This window comes from Amblyomma mixtum, chromosome 3 (genome assembly GCF_055824585.1).
Source record: "Amblyomma mixtum isolate Tamu chromosome 3, ASM5582458v1, whole genome shotgun sequence".
Classification (NCBI taxonomy): Eukaryota; Metazoa; Arthropoda; class Arachnida; order Ixodida; family Ixodidae; genus Amblyomma; species Amblyomma mixtum.
Window position 1 is genome coordinate 197,684,388 of NC_143014.1, and position 19,946 is coordinate 197,704,333.

General features: G+C 47.2%; 1 pseudogene; it reads left to right on the top strand.

Moving 5' to 3' along the window:
* Positions 1–40: 40 nt before the first annotated feature.
* Positions 41–17,058, top strand: LOC149353228 (uncharacterized; annotated as a pseudogene).
* The last annotated feature ends 2,888 nt before the right edge of the window (positions 17,059–19,946 follow it).

Below are 19,946 nucleotides of genomic sequence, written 5' to 3' on the forward strand. Positions count from 1 at the left end.
CGCAGCGATGGTGGGCAAGTTTATCTACGTGGTGGGCGGAATGCGGGGAAGCTCGTACCTGCGCTCCTGTGAACGCTTCGACACCGAGCTGTGTGTGTGGGATCCCTGCTCGGCCATGCACACGGCCCGCGGCTACGTAGCCGTCGCGTCCCTGGACAACTACGTCTACGCCATCGGGGGACGCGACGGTAGGCGTTCGCGCTGTCGAGCGTTTTGGGAGGAACCGGCAATGTTTATTCCATTCGTGCGTGCCCTAAGAACATGGTCGTGGGGAACACACTTGCCTTATATGGGAGCATTCGTCATTCCTGAACTCGATAAATCTTTAGTAATTTTGGTATTGAGCGAGTAGACTAACTATAGGGATTACATTTTTAATACAGCGTTTGTTAATTGTTTACATTTTTCTGAAATGTCATTCTCATTTGGGGCTCCTTGATGCAGACACCGGTCGCACTGCCAGTGTGGAGCGGTACAACCCCGTCTCCAACCAGTGGACTACGGTGTGCTCGATGAGCAGGGCGAGCAGCGGCGGTGCAGCCTGCGCATTCAGAGGTAGGTGTGAACCAATGTTACTGTGTGAACGACAGAGTCCGCTCACACCTATTTTTCTCGCGCGCACCCTAAAGAACCTACTCGAGAAGTAACTCAATGCTTAAACGATATACGGTATATCCCGGCGTTTCCGCTCTTTTGCGTCCTTTCTAAGTGAAGGTGTGACTGTAGTAAGCTGTGGAAGTTATTTGCATGCCACGTATGGCTCTTGCTATCGAAGTTGTGTGCACAGGATTGAGGATTTGCATTATTTCAGAACATTTGTCAAATTAAAGCTAAGAGTTTGCCGCGCTCTGCGTAGCACGACACAGCAGGCAAGGACAACGACTTGCGCTAAATTTCGCTACGGTCGTAGCGGCTCTGATAAATCCCGATCCATGTTCCACACTTAGTTGTAACTAAAATTCGTCGTGAGATATTGCTACCACAAGCCATGACAGCCATATCAAGAATCTGTCACAAAATTTGGGGGCGTAATTGCTTGCCCACAGCTACATCTTGTTTCTGTCGACCACCACCGCATCCATCCTCTACACGTAATAAAGCTGCACAAGCCCTGAGGTTCATCTACTGCGGTATTCCTCTCGTCTAGCACGCCTTTCCCACGCCATCGATTGGAATGTTGTTATCGCTGTAAAAAAAAGTGATTTTTGAGGAAGAGAAATGGCGTCGTAACCGTGTTACTATTCTGTGGAGACCTCAACCGCGCCGTAAGGAAAGGGGTGAAGGTGGGAGTGAATGAAGTAAAAGAGAAAGGGGTGCCGTAGTGGATGGCTCCGCAGTTATATCGAACTCCTGGGGATCTTTAACGTGCACTTACATTAAACGGCACACGGGCGCCTTTTCCGTTTCACATCCATGGAAACGCGGCTGCCGTGGTCGAGTTCGAAGTGGGGCACTCCGGGATAACTGTAAAACCCCAGCTTCCAGTTAGGCACATGGCTTCAAAGCATGCAGATTTCAAAATGTCCCGCGTACCTCTGCACTTATCCAGTGTAGTCTGAGTCATCGTGAGAGCAAGTCTGAAGCGAAGCAGTCCTCACGCCCTCACTGTGTCGCTGCCCGTTCGACGCAGGGAAGCTGTACGCGAGCGGCGGCTTCGACGGCCTCCTGATTCTGAGCAGCGTGGAGGAGTACACGCCTTCGTCCAACTCGTGGTGCCTGGTGCAGCAGATGCCGGGACCCCGCTGCAGCCACCAGATGGCGGCGATGGCGGGGCGCATCTACGTCGTCGGCGGATACAACGGCCTCTGCCGCCTCAGCACCAGTGAGGATAGAGAGGGAGTGCACGGGCGTGTTCTTCCCTCTCGGGAAACCACGAACGCTGTGCAAGTTCCCTAAAAGAGTCAACGAAAAACATCATCCTTTATTGCCCGCCCATTCATATTCAAGTTGTATGCCTGCCATCGGTGTAGATAGGCGAGTCTGACGTCTTTTTGTTGTCGGTATGTTAGCGGATGTTCTTAGAACGACAATATTTGATGTAATATGCTCTGTAATCCGTAACTTCTAAATTCTCTGAAAAACAGCCTAGAATAGTTGGCTAGTTTATACTACTCGCCTTTATACCCGACAAAAGCGTTTGTTACAAGTTACCTTCCCTTTTTAACGCCTTCGAATAGAATAACTTCAATTTATTTATCTGTACCTTTATTTATCATCATACACACAACATCATTTTGAATGCTTCCTATATTCGCAAGATTTTATGTTACTGTCTTACTTTTTTTGTCATTGTAGTTTGTTTATGTTAAGGCATTATTAATACCCCTTGTATATTAAAGTTTGACGAATTCTGTATCGCTTTCCGTGAATGTTTTTTATGTGCCGCTGGGTTCTTCCTACCAAAATAGTCCCACCAGGGACAGTTGGCTGGGAAAGCTGTCTGGGAGAGGCTTGTTTCCCGTCAGCCTCCCATCTCTATTCGTATGATCTCTATCTCTGTTGATCTCTATCCATTGGTATGATTTCTATCTCTATTGGTAAGATGTCAAACATAATTATACGACGGTAATAAATTCCAGCATAAAGGCCCTTAACACTTCATACCCTCTATATGCCCTTGCAAGGAAAGTGTGGTAAGCATCAGTGCATGTCCTTGGAAAGGTGGTGATGGTTTCCGAAGTAGCACAACCTTGCCGACTAAAAAACAAAGGCGCTTCGAGCAACGAGAACTTTGGAGTACCCAGGACAGATATTACTTTACAGAGCTCTGCAGACAGAAAAATGTACTCAACCGCTTCAAAACACAGTGAGCATCATGAATCTATCCGTGTCTTGCATGCACCTCTGGCTCCTCAATCTGCGAATCCTGTTTACCGGTAGTTCGATGGTCTGTCTTGGAGAAATAGTCCCTCTTGACAAGTTCAGAGAAACATGAGAGACTTTGCTCAGCAACGGCCGCAGCAAGCTGGAAATTTTTATCTTTGTCCCGCGAAAATAGAAGCCCGGTCATTTAATTTAAATATAGTGAAAAAGAAACATTGTGTCCTTTCCCTCAGCCCTCGTCCCGTTGCATATGAGTCTCAGGCCGACGGAAGAGTGCTGAATAGACCCCAGTATAGGCTCAAGAAACATATCGCAAGTGAATACCGAATTTCGTTTAATTTGAATCCTGGAAAGCAGCAGTAACGTTATTGCTGTAAATTCATATGTTACTACGGAAGAAAATCGAAACGCGACGCGCTAATACGAATAAATTGCCTTCAGTGTTCGGCGTCGTGGTGGGAGCCAATACGGGAACATTTGAGAGGAAGGCTGAAATGGCTGCTGTTTCAAGAGCTCTCTTACACTGCATTAACGCCTGTTAAATAGGGCCACTACACGGTAGCATCTCCCTTATGCCACCATTATTTTTTTTTCAACTACGCATCCAACGTCGAAGTTTTAGATGCCTATCCATTGGTGAGTTTTTTCTGTCAATTTGAGGTCTCTCCAGTTGACGCAAGTCTCAAAGGGAGTAGAATTGTTTTGCACTCATTGCGTGCGCTAGCCAGGCAAGAAATTTATTTTCTCTCTTCGTCGCCTATGGGCTGTCGGTAGGCACAAGGCAATATCAATGTGTTTCTCCCCGCAGCCTAAACTTGTGGTCTGATGACTTGCACGCCCTGCGCAGTGATCGCCAGCGAGAAGGACAAAGCCCCGTCCTCCTGGCAGACCATGGCGCCTATGTGCATGGGCCGCAGCACTTTCGCTGTGGCACAGCTGTACGGAGACCTTTACGTCATCGGCGGATTCAATGGTGCACACCTCTCTCTCTAAGCGTCTCCTCAGCTTCTTTTACGAGCAAAGGAACTGCTTGAATCTGCGTTTTACCACTTAGATACTTGCCCGTCCAGTTCCATTTGCTCGGCAAATGTGGTTTCTGCAGAAAGCTTAAGTCCAGAGTGGAAGAATCCAATCTTTTCACGAAATAAAACGTTTTGTTTTCCTTCGATCAATCAATCAATCAATCAATCAATCAATCAATCAATCAATCAATCAATCAATCAATCAATCAATCAATCAATCAATCAATCAATCAATCAATCAATCAATCAATCAATCAATCAATCAATCAATCAATCAATCAATCAATCAATCGGCAGTTAATTACGACGCTTTGCTGCTGGACACTGAGATAGCAGGTGTAATTCATAGGCGCAGGACTGCCCTCATTTTTAAGAAACCCAAGGACTGCTTAGCACAGATTTCAACGCCATATGCATATGGCTGCTACTAGAACACCCCCCCCCCACACACACACACACACACGTTTATTTCTGAGGTCAGAATCGTCAGTAAGAATAAATATTAGCGAATAAAGAGGATGAGGGTAACAAAAAGAAATAAATCAGCAATTAGAAGCCATAAACTTGATTTCAGAGGCACTAATTGCACGCAAAAATGCAGCTGGGAAAGTTTGCCTAGTGGAAAAACTACAGAAGGAGGCGCTAAGCGCAGCGTCGAAAGATCACTTTTTTGTCTTTTGGCGGCGAGAATCTCTATTATTCCAGAGGTCTTCGTATGTAGTGCGGAAAGCTTTCTTCATATATCTTTTACAACAACATATATTTCCGGCTCTCAGGTTACTGAAGTTTGGCTGTTGAAGTTTTAATAAATAAAACAACAGATTCAACTTCCTGCCTAAATGAACGGCTATGGAGCCGTAGTTCTCGACCTATTCAGCTGGCAAGAGAAACATGACCGCCAAGAAGTCATGACTGCTTCAAAAAACAGGGCTGAACACGGTCAGTACTCAGCCTCAATACTGCCCCCTATTAGTGTTCTACTTCACGCACATAAAAAAAAAGAATCAAGTGACGCACTGACTTGTATAACTTTCTACAGTTGAAGACTCTCTACAAAGCCGTTTGATCATTACTTTTTACTGAACGCAGGAAGAACCACGACAGCCGAAGTTGAACATTACTCGCCCGTGACAAATACCTGGCGGTCCGCCGTTCCACTGAACGAGCCGGTCAGTGCCATGGCCGCCTGTTACAAGTGCGAGGCGACTGGCCAGTCGTGGTGAGTGTCGTTTTACAGGCAAAAGTACAGGGCTTCGTCACACAAATAAATGATTAGAGATCGAAAGTTCAGCTCAGCTTGCGCGAGCGGCGCTTAAATTTGAGGTTAAGTTCAGTTACAACCTGCAAGCATGCATAACCTGCCTTGCCCTGGTTAATAGCTTTCTGATTTAATGGAAAGCATCTCTGCTGCTTAGCAAGTTCGATACATTTGGATGAAACTAACTAGTGAGACATGAAAGGGGATATTTCACGTGCACGTGCGCGTTCAGAAAAAAATTTTTGCAATACTCAATAATTGTTCCTTTATTTTGTTTGCAGGAGCGCTCGGGCAATCTGCGTCCGCGCACAATCGTCATGAAACTGGCGAGCTCAGAGAGCTCAGGAATTTATTGCCAACAGATCAAAATGCCACAACACGTTCAACAGCCAGGAGGCGTATCGACAAAATTTAAGACACTTCAGCCGTGCTCGAGGCTCACCGCAAAATATCGGATCGCTCAGCACGTCCTGTGCGAATAAATGAAGCACTCCTACCAAGGAAGAGATCAGCTATGTGTGCATCTGCAGTGGTGGAATTCAGCGAGAGTTGATTGCGGTGTTGCTCGACCGTAACATGCGCGTCGTCATCGCAAGGCCTGGCCAACTCTGCAGTCAGGTTGTCGGAAAAGCCGACCTGAAGGAATGCCCATTTGTGTGTCTAATTGAAGCGGATTCAACTGTTGAAATATGAAGTGGTCTGTGGGTAGTTAATCACAAAGGAACCGCTAGGCACTGGATCAATAGGCAGCCAGCCATGAACAACGAAATACGGCCCGACAATACGGCCCGACAGTATTCGCCGTTTTCCTCCGGAACACTAGAAATGCCCACTTCTCTCATTCTTGCGCATGCGCCTACTATAAGCGGAAACAGGCTTCGTGCTGTTGATTGTGAAGTAAGATGGCGGAATCATTGTTGTCGTAACAATTAAATGTCATGGGCAAGCTTCTACTACCGGCAGTCAAGTGCAACTCTTGGCACGGCAGCAGCAGCACTGTGACCTGTGGCCATAAATGTGAGTGGTTCCGGCTTGCAGCAATGCGAACCCCTACTCTGTGATGCAGCCCGAGAGTTGGACATTAAAGGTGTGAAGCACGCGTAAACGTGTTCCCTGCGGTGGCCATGCCAAAGAGTTAGATCTCTTAAGCCGAGTAGGGCGCTGCTTTAGCTCGCTCTCGTTGCATACCCTCTACGACTGTAAAACTTCTTGGCCTCATTAATGAAACTAACCATTTGCTGGCTCAAAAACTTGGTCCCTCGGTGAAGAAAGCAGCTTAAGGCCTTTAACAAGGACTGCTAACACGGCTATCAAATTTAGCAGTTTTTCGAAGAATCGTAGCTTCTGAGAACAGGAAAACCTCCCGCGAGAAGAAAATTATCTGGATCGTTAAAACGAACGCTGCCTACTGCGACAGTGCCCGCCAATTTCTGCTCAAAAAATTTATTTTCCTGTAGCCTTAAGCATAAAAGCTGCCGTAGATTCTACAATCAATAAAGTTAGGACTCTTAAGCTGCACCTTTAGTGACGCGATAGCGCCTTCTTTTTCCTCTTCTCATTCCTTGTCTTTCTCACTTCTCACCTAAGCTCAAGTTGCAGTCGTAGTTCGTCGGCACATCGTTCTCGACAAACCCAATGCCACGAACGTCAGCATAGCTTCCGCGCTGTACGAACGGGCAGCAAGCCGCAAGTTTCGTGGTGAACGCGCCTGGGATGTGCGCTGCGTTGTTCGCCGCTCACCGCGTGATTCCTGCGCCCCCACACGGCCCCACTGCGCCCGAACGAGACGAGCGGGAGGCGCTGCCGTCGCGCGCTGTCTGTTGGGGCAGTGGCGTACATTGCGAGGAGGAGGTCTTAGTGGGCGCCGCCTGATGGCGATATGTGCGAACCAAGCGAAGAGGAAAAGTAGCGGAAACGTACTTTTGCTACTCGCATAACTGCGACTTCTGTAATTTCCATGCTCATAATTGCTAATATACACCACAGCACATGTCTCTAAATCACCCTTCTAAAACACCATATTCACTAGACGTGCCTTTGTTTATTCCAAACCATACAGTTGGCGGAGTGATTAGCGCACTCGTCTCGCACTCCGAAGGCTTTGGTTCGATTTCCCAACTCGACCCATTTCCTACTCGGTTTATTTATTAGTGCTTCTGGGATTTCCCGCTCACGGTCAACGCCGCCGACGCCGACACCGGCGACACGAGGCCCTTAAGGCTATTGTGTTAAAACAAAGCGCGTGACAGCCAATTTCTCATGTGTTGCGCACAGCTTGTTTGAGGAGAAGTCGAAATTCTAGCTGCCAGGCAAGCTGTGAGGTAATGCTGTCCTGAGGTTCTACCTTCCTGACAAGGTTTATTGCTCATCCATGTCAAAATAACTCGGAATCAGGCACGATAGCTTAAAGGCACCAATGCCAAGTTTAGCCCCGCCGCGGTGGTTGAGTGGTTACGACGCTCGGCTGCTGACCCGAAAGACGCGGGTTCGATCCCGGCCGCGGCGGCTGAATTTCTTGAAGGCGGAATTCTAGAGGCCCGTGTGCTGTGCGATGTCAGTGCACGTTAAAGAACTCCAGGTGGTCGAAATTTCCGGAGCCCTTCACTACAGCGTCTCTCATAGCCTTAGTCGCTTTGGGACGTTAAACCCCAATAAACCAATAAACCAACCAATGCCAAGTTTACAAAGCCAGCTCAAGCTACCCACGCTGTCCTTAAACCGTGCGTGGCACGCACGTATTTCTTTCAATCTGCTTTTGCTCCTTCTCATCTTATTCCTCGCGGCGTAGTTCAGGTTTCTCACAGTCCGGTGTGAGACAGTTCTCTGGCCTTCATTTACCACAACGCAACCTAAAGTAAACAGGCAAGGCGGTCTCTCATTGCAGCTATAATGCTCTCGTAGACTAAGGGGGTGTAGCGGAGTTTCAATACTCGGGCCTTCTTGCGGAGATCGCCGCCGCTAAACTAGAACGACACTCTCATGCTGCTCTGAGAAGGTCCTACAGTACCGCGAACAAAAGTGAAAACATATATATATATATATATATATATATATATATATATATATATATATATATATATATATATATATATATATATATATATATATATATATATATATATACATACAGGGTGTGTCACCTAAGACTTTCTGCAATTTTTAAAAATAAGCTATTTGAATTAGATGCGCGCTTTTTCTGGCATAGCATTGGCAGTGGTGTAGTACATCATAATGCAGCCAAGACGTGCTAACTAGCAGGCTTGTTAACCAATATTTAATAGTTAACTTTTAAACTATTACCGTTGGGCTCCTTAATTATTGAGAGGCATGCAGCCCACCGTAAGTAATGTCCATATCCGTTTTTAGAATTTCGAGAACGCGGTTATCCTCGGCGCTGTGGCCCAACAAATTTTGGCCATTTCGACGAGTTACGTGCACTGGAGAGGTTGCTTCGCCTGCAAGCTTCTCAAACCGCGTGTATTTTGGCGCGATGTAGGCGAAGTTTGTTGGGCCACAGCGCCGAGGATAACCGCGTTCTCGAAATTCTAAAAACGGATATGGACATCACTTACGGTGGGCTACATGCCTCTCAATAATTAAGGAGCCCAACGGTAATAGTTTAAAAGTTAACTATTAAATATTGGTTAACAAGCCTGATAGTTAGCACGTCTTAGCTGCATTATGATGTACTACACCACTGACAATGCTATGCCAGAAAAAGCGCGCATCTAATTCAAATAGCTTATTTTTAAAAATTGCAGAAAGTCTTAGATGAAACACCCTGTATATATATATATATATATATATATATATATATATAGGTTGAAGAATGCAACCGGGAGCAAAGTCCGCTTTTCACCCTCACAGTGTTCACAGAGACGGCACTGCCTGCTGCAATAACGGGCGTAGTGCCTGTGCTGAGCAACCGTTCCCTTCACTGTGTTCATTTTTTTAGTTCTGGCTCTCTGCGCTTATCCTAATATCGGACAGATTTGCAAAACTTTGTCTGTAAATTTTGAAAAAAAAAATAAAATAAAATAATAGTGCAGCAATACACCCACGAAAAGGCTGGGAAAGAGAATAGACAAAGTTTTGTTACTTTTGTAAAAGGAAAAATTACTGTTTTGAAGTTGGAATTCACGGTAGAGGGACAGCCAGAAATAGATTGGCACTCTCAAAGCTGTTTCATTTCTTCATACCTCCGGTAGTCATATTTACACTGCTTTTCTTTGATGTTCAGTGGTTTTGTCATCTGCTGCAATTCCCGCAGCTTCTAATGATAGAAGACTGCGTTGCCAGGACTCGGGAATATATACTGAGAGCCCTTTTGGGAAAGCTTGAGTTTCACGCTAAAAAGATTAAATTGCGACGTTATAAACTGGGTGCCATGATGGATGACGTCCAAGAAGTGCTATAGGCTGAGTGCCAACTCACAGTTATGGACATCCATTACTCGGCCTCGAGAAACATCTGCAGCTACGCTGGAACTCTTGGCGCGCTTAATGAATTCAAGATTAAAGTTCTACCTTCAGATGACAGTACTATTCAAGGACATTCATCTATCAAAGTGAAAACATTCAGTTTTCAGAGCGCTGGCAGTTGCTCGCTTTTTCAGTTTTGTCAACAGCGCGCCACCAGAATTAATAAGGCACGATGGGCGGTGACATGGTGTGATGCCGAACCCGTCGTGTGGAGGCACAACTGCGGCTACTCACATAAAAAAAATTCTAACACCCATTACAACTCCATTATTCTTTTTCACTGGTGTCCACACTGTTCGCAATTAAAGCCTAACAGCACTATCCATTATATATAGGGTGTTTCACCTAAGATTTTACACAATTTTTAAAAATAGTTTTTTTTAGATCAAAGAGCGCTTTTTTCAGCATAGCATTTTCAGCGTTGTACTACATCGGAATACAGCTAAGATGTGCTAACTAGTAGGTTAGTTAACTTATAATTAATAGTTAAACGTTTTAACTGTTGCTGTTAGGCTACTTAACTATTGAAAGGCGTGTATAGCCCACCGTAAGCGATATACATATCAATTTTTAATTTTGAAAAGGCGCTCACCCTCGGCGGTGTGGCCCATTAAATAATACCTACATCGCGCCAAAATACATGCGCTTTCGACAACCCTGCAGGCAAAGCGATTTCTCCACTGGACTCCCGGGCGCCGGGGATCCCATGGACAAGCCCACCGACGAAGCAGGCGGTCAGGGCTTACAAACGCACTGTCGACGAATACTACACGGAGCAAAAATTGGACTTAGCTGATTTACCACCGCCACACCCATATCGATCCGTGAAGCTCGCATTCTTAGCCGCATACAGTTTTATCTCCTGCATACACCAGCGAAACTTTATCTATACCAGTACACTTCCACACCTCAGTGCCCAAACTGTCCACACACATATGCAGACATAGAACACTGCCTTGCACAGTGCCACGCAGCCTTCCAGTCCCCCGCCTATCCCTTCCCCCTACCCCCACCGTGGCCTATCTGGCTCGCCTCCCTGGATCTGAAGCTGCAACTTGCCCTCGTCGCCTTGGCCCAGGACCTATTGAAAGCGTAATAGAAAGAAGGTTCTAATAAAAGTGTCACACCACCGCCAGCAGTGGACGTAACTCGCCGAAACAGCTAAATTTTGTTGGGTCACAGCGGCGACGGTAGCCGCGTTTCTGAAATTCTAAAAACTGACATCGATACTATTTAAAGTAGGCTACACTCCTCTCAGTAGTTAACGAGCCTAAAAGTAATATTTAAAAAGTTAACTATTCAGTATTGATCAACCAGCCTGCTAGTTAGCCCGTCTTAGCTTTATTTCGATGTACTATACGCTGACAATGCTTTGCCGAAAAAAGCGCTCTTCTAACTCAATAAGTCTCTATTCAGACACTCCGTAAAGGCTTAAGTGAAACGCCCTGTATATTCACCCGCATGTAAAAGCTATGACCGTTGCTCTTTACTCTGTTGTTAAAGGTTCCTGTCTAATTTTCAGTCCTGAGCTAATGGCTCATCACACACGGGCTCCCAGCGCGAAATTCTGGGAGAAAATGTGTTAAGGCCACTACTATGCGTGTCAGTCACCGCGTTTTCTTTCTCTTGAATGAACACGAACAACTACAGCGTTCCTCTTTAATATAATTCGGTTTCGGGGCTTCAGCTTGCGTTAAGAATCCACTGCCTTTTAAAGACGGCGCATTTCTCAGAAAATTGTGGTCCTAGTATTTTGGAGCCCTTTACCACAGCACTCACCTTCACATAATTATGCTGGTTTGAGACGGAAAAGAATCATCTAAACATTTAGTAAAGAAGATAACCGTCGATTTGTTCTGTCCAGATATTTAGTGATGTTTTCCGATGTTTTCCGCGATGTTTTCCTCGGTGCCGATTAATCTTTCTCATGCGTTCCAGAGACCAATGCCAAAGAATTATTGAAATCGGAGCATCTAAACGAAAGTTATTCTACTTTAAAAATTCAAGCAATAAATTAAGAATAGCTCATTTGCTAAAGACAGGACAAATAAATGAAGACAAATGAGCTAATCTTCCATGGCAAGTGAAACGTGCTGTACAATCTAAAGTTAGGAAGACCGGGATTTCACTAGTAAAATATCTTCAAGCGAGGTTAAAATATTCATATTATTCAATCCTACTACACGCACAAGCCATCCACTCCAGGGACACTGCTGCAAACTATAAACATGTGTCGGGACTGTAATTTCCGTAAGATGACAATGGCCTGCAACAGCTCATAATATGCCGCCGCAGAGCGTCAGAATAAACCATCCGCCTTAACTGCAACTGTCATTTCACAAAACTTTCTCTTCATTTCATAATAATTTTAAATACATTTTTCACATATTACGTTCAACCTAACAGTGCATCACTAGTTTAGCTTTGCTGCCTTTCCTTCAAGCCTCCACTGCACTTCCCCAGCGCAGCGGCAGTTAACGAGCATGGGGCGCTGGAATCCTCGTGTTTAATATCTCTCTCTCTGCCATCCCCGACGTCTGCCACCGGTATCTAGATGGTCTCTCTTTCATCCTACGTCACACAAGCTCTACTTTCTTTTGGATTTTTGGTACTCCCTGCGCCTTAATAGCAAAGAGGCGTCGTCGAAATGCCGCATGCGTTTTGCTCGGGTCTTCTCGCGTGGACACGCCTTGGCTTCCCATTGGGCGTGCTGCGAAGCGACATAGCCCTCGTTGGCTTCCCCCGTCACAGCCCAACCTGAGGCGAGAGCCGGTGACAACGACGCCCGCTCTACGTGGAAGTCTCTTCCGGTGATGCAGCATCGCTGACAACTCGCTGTAGCGCAGATTGCTGTCCGCGGCTTCCGTTTCTTATTTCCTAGCGCGCCGTTTCCTGTCCGCGAGGTTCTGACAACAGTTGTTGGTGCGCGTCTAGAAAGCTTCCGCGCCTTCCTGTTCTTTGTCGTGCGTGTTTTGCCTACTCCTAATGGCGTCTCTCTTCAGCAGGATGCGCCCTCTGAAGTCTTCTTCTTTCTTGCCTGCTTCTTTCCATCAGCGCAGTGGAGACATTAGATGACCCTGGCGCTCTTTTGCTTCGCTATCTTTTGTTGGTAAATGACTAGCTAAATGAATGATTCAAAGACGCCGTCGGGGCATACACCAATGCCTCATGAAAACGGCAATGCTCCTCATCAGATTCTTGTAAAAGCTTAGCCTCTCAATGGAAGGCACAGCTGAGCATGAAGGAAATTTACATGAGCGCGCATCGTTTCCGGTACGGTTAAAAGAGTGCACAAAGCAATTAACTTTTTACAAGAGCGGCTTTTTCCTTCAGACACAGACGAACAGGTCTGCAACATGCGACCAAGGTGTAGTTCCGGAAAGAAATTCGTAAAGGAACGGCAGGGTAGAGATTTGTGGAGCATGTGACAGGAACAGGGCACCGGGAGCATGAGGGAGTGCGCGGCCAAGAATGATTCGTGAAGGGTGTTGGTACGCGGGGGCAAGGACGCCATGTAAAATGGAAGTAAAAGTCGCACCATGGTTCACACAAGTCACACAGTAAATGATTAATTTTTTTTATTCGACATGCTTGTAAACGATTAATTACTCTGAACGCTAACATTCATTAGAATATAAGAAGTTATCTTGGTGATAAGTGTTTAATTTTGTTGTACAGATTTTCTTTTGTCATGCCCATTAACCTTACATAGAGATTGCAAATATCATCCTTGGCACCTAATGAGTTTTTTTCTCTAGTAGAGTCTTTTCCGTAGTCATAACTTCTACAGAAAGGGTTTTAAAATTTGGTAGGAGTAAATGCACCAAAATGCCTCTGACAGAAAATGATACCAAACGCAGGAAATAAATGGGCTTCAGGCAGCAGAGGGGGTATATAAAAAATGAGAGAGACAGGAAACTGTACCAGGATAGATGAGAAACAGGTAGGTGCAGGTGATAAGATGAAGAAGCAGTGAAATTAAAATGTAATTAAATACGGTTGGTTTGGTTTATTGGGGTTTAACGTCCCAAAGCAACTAAGGCTATGAGGGACGCCGTAGTGAAGGGCTCCGGAAATTTCGACCACCTGGGGTTCTTTAACGTGCACTGACATCGCACAGCACACGGGCCTCTAGAATTTCGCCTTCATCGAAATTCAGCCACCGCGGCCGTGATCGAACCCGGCCGCGGTGGCTGAATTTTGATGAATTTCGATGAACCCCAATAAACCAAACCAATCGTATTTAATTACATTTTAATTTCACTGCTTCTTCATCTTATCACCTGCACCTACCTGTTTCTCATCTATCCTGGCACAGTTTCCTGTCTCCCTCATTTTTAAATACGTTTTAAAAAACGGAGAGAATTGCTGGGAGAAATAAAAAAAGAAAGATATGACAGTGGCTTATCTCTGCTATGCCAGGATATACATAGCGTGAGCGCGCCGCGGCGAGCGCGCGCGGCGGGGCGCGCCAGCTGTGCACAGTGACGTCACTCGCTCCTCGCGCATGCGCAGTATGGTCGACGGAGGGAGCACGAGAAATCACAAATCGCAAAAATCAAAAATCGAGTATTCTAAAGGTGTTTCTACCGTGACCAGCATTTCAGTCACGCAAACTGCTCTTTCAAAGAATGTGGTTGCTACATTAAGAAGCAAAGTAAGTAAATAGAAAAGTACAACATTATCTCTACTAGATTTTCATGGTAAAGTGGCACTGCACACGCTATTGACACATCATTTACTTTCCGCGTGAGCTACATACTTGCGTCAAACTAAGCGGCAATGTTTCAACTTTTTTTTCAAAGGAATTACCACCCTTTGTTAAAAAAGATATTTCCGAAAATTCGATCACGAACAGCGCGTCCATTCTCCACCCTCCGCCCACAATACGTGGAGAATAAAAAATGGTTAGCTCTTAATGCACTTAAACTGAGTAGACGTGCGAAAGCATGTGTTTAGCCTGACTGGCTCCGTCAAACGTGGCAGCAGGCTTTAATAGTTTTAAGAGTTTAACGGTTTTGGAATGAACACATATGTTTTACGAGCCTTACGAACGCAAAAAGCAAACACACGCAATAAACATCGCACTAAAATATTCGCGTTGCGTAAGTTTACAAGGTATGTGTCGAGATCAGCAATAAAAAAGAGGTGTTAGAATTTGCGTTCTTTTTCCTTGCCCGAAATAAATTCTTCACCGCTGTTCACCTCACTTCCCGCGTAGCTTTTAGTAAACATCCTGTGGTTTCGCTGCAAGCTTACACAGCAGATTCTCGCACTTTGACTAATTTGGTACACAGAGGAAGGCGCCCTATGAGTATAACCAAAACTGCCCAAGAGGTTCTCCCAAAGTGTAAAAGATAAATAAATACTTTCTTTCTTCCTAATCGTTATAAAGTTGTGATTGTTGCCAATTGCAGGCATCATGAGAGCCGCTGGCCAAAACATCGTCTCCGGTATGTGCAAGCAGATATACTGAGTTTAGCTACGTGTACGCTCATGTGGAGTTTGGCTACGTGTACGCTCATGTGGAGTTTGGCTACGTGTACGCTCATGTGGGACGAGTCTAGATGCAAATGGACCACATATCATATGGTTTGTTTATGCCAGGAGTGCGAATTGGCACCGTTTATCGTGGTGTCAGCCAGAAAGAGTGCTGGGGAATATAGAATTTGGAATAAATTCAAACGGCGTGTTGCCTAGGGAAGTCCGCAATCCAAGATCCGGAAACAAGCGGCGGTGAGAGGGCTTCACATATAAAGCTTCAGTATCTCTTTCACAACGAGTAAATTTTGGGTGCTTCGTGGTTACGACCGATGGCTGATGCTGAAGGGGCGCGCTCGAGGACTGTAGTCCCAGAGTGCACTTCGCAGCACGCATGCGCAGTGCCCCCGGTGTCCCGCAGGTGCTGCACAAGTACGTGGTATGTGCGCCAGATAGCGGATCCGCGACGGGTCGCCGCTGGACGCCCTGCGCCTGTACGCCGACTACGGAGCGCCGGCCCTGTCGCAGAACCTGAATATCTACCGGCACATCGCTGCCAGCGTGTTCGCGCTGCCGGGCCTCTACGGTGCGCAGGCCTACCGTACCTGGTCCGAGCTCAGGGACGTCCTCCATGACCGTGAGGGAGGGGAACTGCGCTCCATAAACCTACTCGGGGACTGGAAAGCTCCAGCAATTGCCTATGCGCAGCGTATGAGTTCGATGGTGATGCTGGAAACTTTACTGTAGGCACCCTTTATCCGGGGCTGTAAAGGGTAGAGGAGGTGAGACTAATGGGGCGAGACAGTGTCGGTAAGGCGCAGCTAGGTAGCCGGGCGCACTAGTGCTCGCATGGTGGCCGCAGAGGGCGAGAAGTGCGTCAACCGCTCTTTGAGCCCAGTGCGATGTGCGTGCAGAGATGTTCATGTAGGCTATCGAAGTGAGGCACCATGCGGACAGCATCACAAGGTGTGTAGAGTGTTCGGTGCTAATGTACAACGCACGCAAAGGAAAGGTTTGTAGCCGACTCGAGACTCTGTGCTGGGTTTTTAACCAATGGTTTTGTGCCTGCGTCGCCCAGCTACAACCTAATCGGAATAAAAAATCGCAAGGTCGCTGCAGCGTAACAAAAGTGGTGATATTTTCTCTAGTCTGAGTTTTCGCTACAAATGGAAAGAAAATGATCAGGCGATGTTTGAACACAAAGGCCTGCGTGACAGAAGACAAAAAAAAAAAAAGGTGCCGCGTTTTCGCATGTGTATACGCTCGCGATGTCCTCAGCAATTGTACCCACTCGTGCAGGTGAAGAACCTCGAGGCCAGCGGTCAGGACGTTGGCGACTTCGACAAGCTGCTGCTCATCAGCAACTATTACGCCACCCGATCTGCGTGCCAGGGTCAGGAGACCCTCGCCGAGCATGCCATGAAGATCTCCGTGTCGCTGCTGCGCTACACGGAGTACATCCCTCCGGACAAGGCCTTCTACGAGGCGGGGCTCGCCTGCAAGGCACGCTGTTCGCGCAATTTTCCGCCGTGCACGTACCCGTGTAGGCGAGAAAACGTCTGCACATGACAAAGAAACTTTAAAACCTCGCAAGTAGGGCTATGCGAATATTCTAAATTTTTGAATATTGTATCGGATATCGTCCTATTTGTTTCGCTGAACGAATGCAATAGTGCACATTCAAAAATATTCCAAACAAATCGATCGCAATCTAAAGTGTTCGAATGGTTTTCGAACAGCAGGTGCAATTTTCGAATGGGGCACGTCATACTTCTCTTCAACGGCTGTTTCAAAAACAGGGCCCCCTTCGCTGATGTAGTACAGCTCTGCCTTGGTTGGTGTGCAGGTTCAGCGCCACGACGCGGTGCATTTGTGTGGCCGCGCTCGCGGTGCTGAAATATATGGCCTTCAAGACTGGGTGACGTGTGACAGGGTTCAGCCAGGCCCAGCAAACCCTGCTTTCATGCCTGACATCGTAGGCTATGGCTCATAACTCTAGTCCCTGTCATCAAATGAGATGTGGCGCTAGTTCGTTCGCCGTCGTCGTCAGTAGCAAAGAGTAATTTCCTGAGGCGCATGAAGTGACGACCACAGAGTGAAAATGCTCACTTCGTACTGCGTGCCTCGCAGTTGAAATCACTGTTGCGTCCTTCGATAGCTACAGCTTTAACTCCAAGAGTTACAGCGCCGCCGCTAGCTCTTCTCTGTTTCGCATGGATATTCGTCTTCTTCGAATATTCGCACAAGTAGCGAATGATCATACAAATATTTGATTGGTATCCAGTTCGGTTCTTTCATTATTCGATTCTAATTCGATATATAAACTATTCGTATTCGATTCGGTTTCGAAAAAAAAGTATTCGCACACCCCTACTCAAAGGACAGAAGCTCTACAGGAGAACATGCCGGTGGAACTTGCCATTCCTACTTGCGCGCTGCCACCTGCAGACAGAAGCAGAGCCAGAGGAATCGTGGCGAGGGAGGCCACTGTGTGCTAGAACTGTCACCGAGAGCGGACAGCAGGAACCCTTTGCTTCTTTTTTTATCGCTTCGCTCTTTGTCACGCACTTTATAGATGATTGGCAGGCGGCAGTGTGGCCTCTGTTGCCAAACCCGCTGTGAGGCGGCGTGGAAGGTGACATATGCACTCTCTTTTCTTTCCAGGCAATGAACAGAGAGGGAATGGCCTTCGTTTTCTGGAACCATTACCTGGACATATGCGAAGTACGTTGCCCTCGGAGCATCAGACGCGCAGTGCACGCCTGTTTCTTATAAGAGAGCCATACGCACGCATCTAGTAGGGATTCCCTATGAAATGGTATTGGGGAGGGGGGGGACTTCACTGCCAGCCGAACACGCAACGCAGCATGCTGTATCTTCGGTAGCCTTCTGTTTTGTTTTTCTACTTTTCTAGTATTCGTTACTTCAGTGCGGGGCTTTTTACCGTGTTTTCCAACGAATAATAATTTTGGTTCGAAAACATTGAAGCGCGGCGTTCTATTTATCCTGAAGCTCAAAACTTAATTGGTATTGGCAATTGGTATTGCATGGGCTATTAGGGAGAGTCGTGGTGGAGGGCTCCGGATTAATTCAGACCACCGGAGGCGCGCTGACAACGCACAACACACGGGAATTTTTGCAAATCGCCTTCATCGAAGTGCGGACGCCATGGCAGGGATTCGATCTCCCCACCTTGGAATCAGCAGCCGATCGTTAGAGCCACTCAGTCGCCGCGGCGAGTCTCAAAGCTTAATAAACGTCAGGACGCCACATTGAAGAGGAGGCTCCATTCGCGACAGCGAGGCACATGCTTTTTCGAGTGCGGTATTACGCTTACGTTCACGATATCGCGAATGCCACGCCACCCTGCGAGTATTTCGAGATGAAAACTTCAGTTTACATTGAAGTGCATGCGCTTTAGCTTACTGCTACCACGCCGGGGAAATGACTGTGCCAGCGCCCAACGGTAGTGGTACACGGTGTTGAGACGCGATCTCTCAGTTGCCGTCGGGACGGGGGTCCGCTGTCGCCGACCGGGCGGAGCAATGAAGAGACGGAGGATTGATAAGGAGCAGCGTGAAAAAAAGGTATATGTATTCACATATTTACAAGCAACGAGAAGCACGATACATGGCACGATGTAACACAACAGGAAAAGACACAAAGGAAACGGGAGCCCTTAAATAGAGTCGGCACAGACTCCCGCCCCTTTTCGTCCAATCAGGAGCGTCCTGGTGGGTGATTGGCATGCAAGGCTTGAACGCCAAACCCGGTAGCGTTCCGGTAGCTGTCCGGCCCGAACGCACAAAGCGCTCCACGATGACGACGCGCGGGCTCGGAGAGACGCAGTCTTGGACGCCGTCCTTGGGGAGCGTCTCGGTAGCTGACCGGCCGAACGCGCAACACTCTCCACGAAGACGACACGCAGGCTCGTTGAGACGCAGGCCTGGACGCCATCCTTGGGAGCGTTCCGGTGTTCGAAATTCACGTTCATAACAACGGTAACGTTATGCTAAAAAAGCTCTGAAAACGCCGCATACCGTTTCTTTCTACTTCGTGATTCCAAAAGCATTATCAATGCTTATACACCTACGAAAGACACCGCGTTAACACCGCATTTTTTTCGACTTGAGGTCGTATGTTCTGACGGCTGTTTTCTTGATCTATTCTTTTTCGTCGCCGCCGTTCATCGCTGCCGCCTGTGATGTCAGGGCCGACAGTTGCAGCAAGGAATGCCAGTCGCATGTTCTCGTATCGAAGGCAAGATTAAAAGCTGACATCGAGGCAGGAGAATGGATCGAGAAAAGATGACCTCCTCTCGCAACGCGTGTGGCGAGTCGAAGTGCCATTGAAGAGGCCTTGCAACGCTTCCTTCGCTTGAATCGTGCGCTTCATTCAACTCATCGCTACACTGGCGACGCACATTGGCGCCAGGATGGCCTCTGCACGCCGTTGAAAACTAAACGACTTCGCTGGCCGGTGTATTAGGTCAGAAGGACGTTAGAGCCTGTTGTCGAGCGTACAACCAAATAATGCGGCCACATCTAACGCTGACCGGAAGGCTGCACATTGAGGTGTAGCCAGACGACGGATAACGGACCTGCTTTGGCCCGTGGACTAGCGGTCACGTGGGGTCTAGCTTCCGGTTTACGAGGTCCGCGCATGGTCTGCCGACCGAATCGTGCGAGAAATGCGAGAACATTTTTTCTGGCGGCGGAACACGGACTTTTTAGCCCACTGGCTCACTTCAAATCTGGCAACCACGTCACACTTGTCTCTCCAGGCAGGCGATTCACCACTGCTATCATTCTGTGCGGCAAGGCGACACTAGCGAAAGTAGTAGTCTTGCGCGCACTGTCAACATGTCAGCGTAGTCGGGCG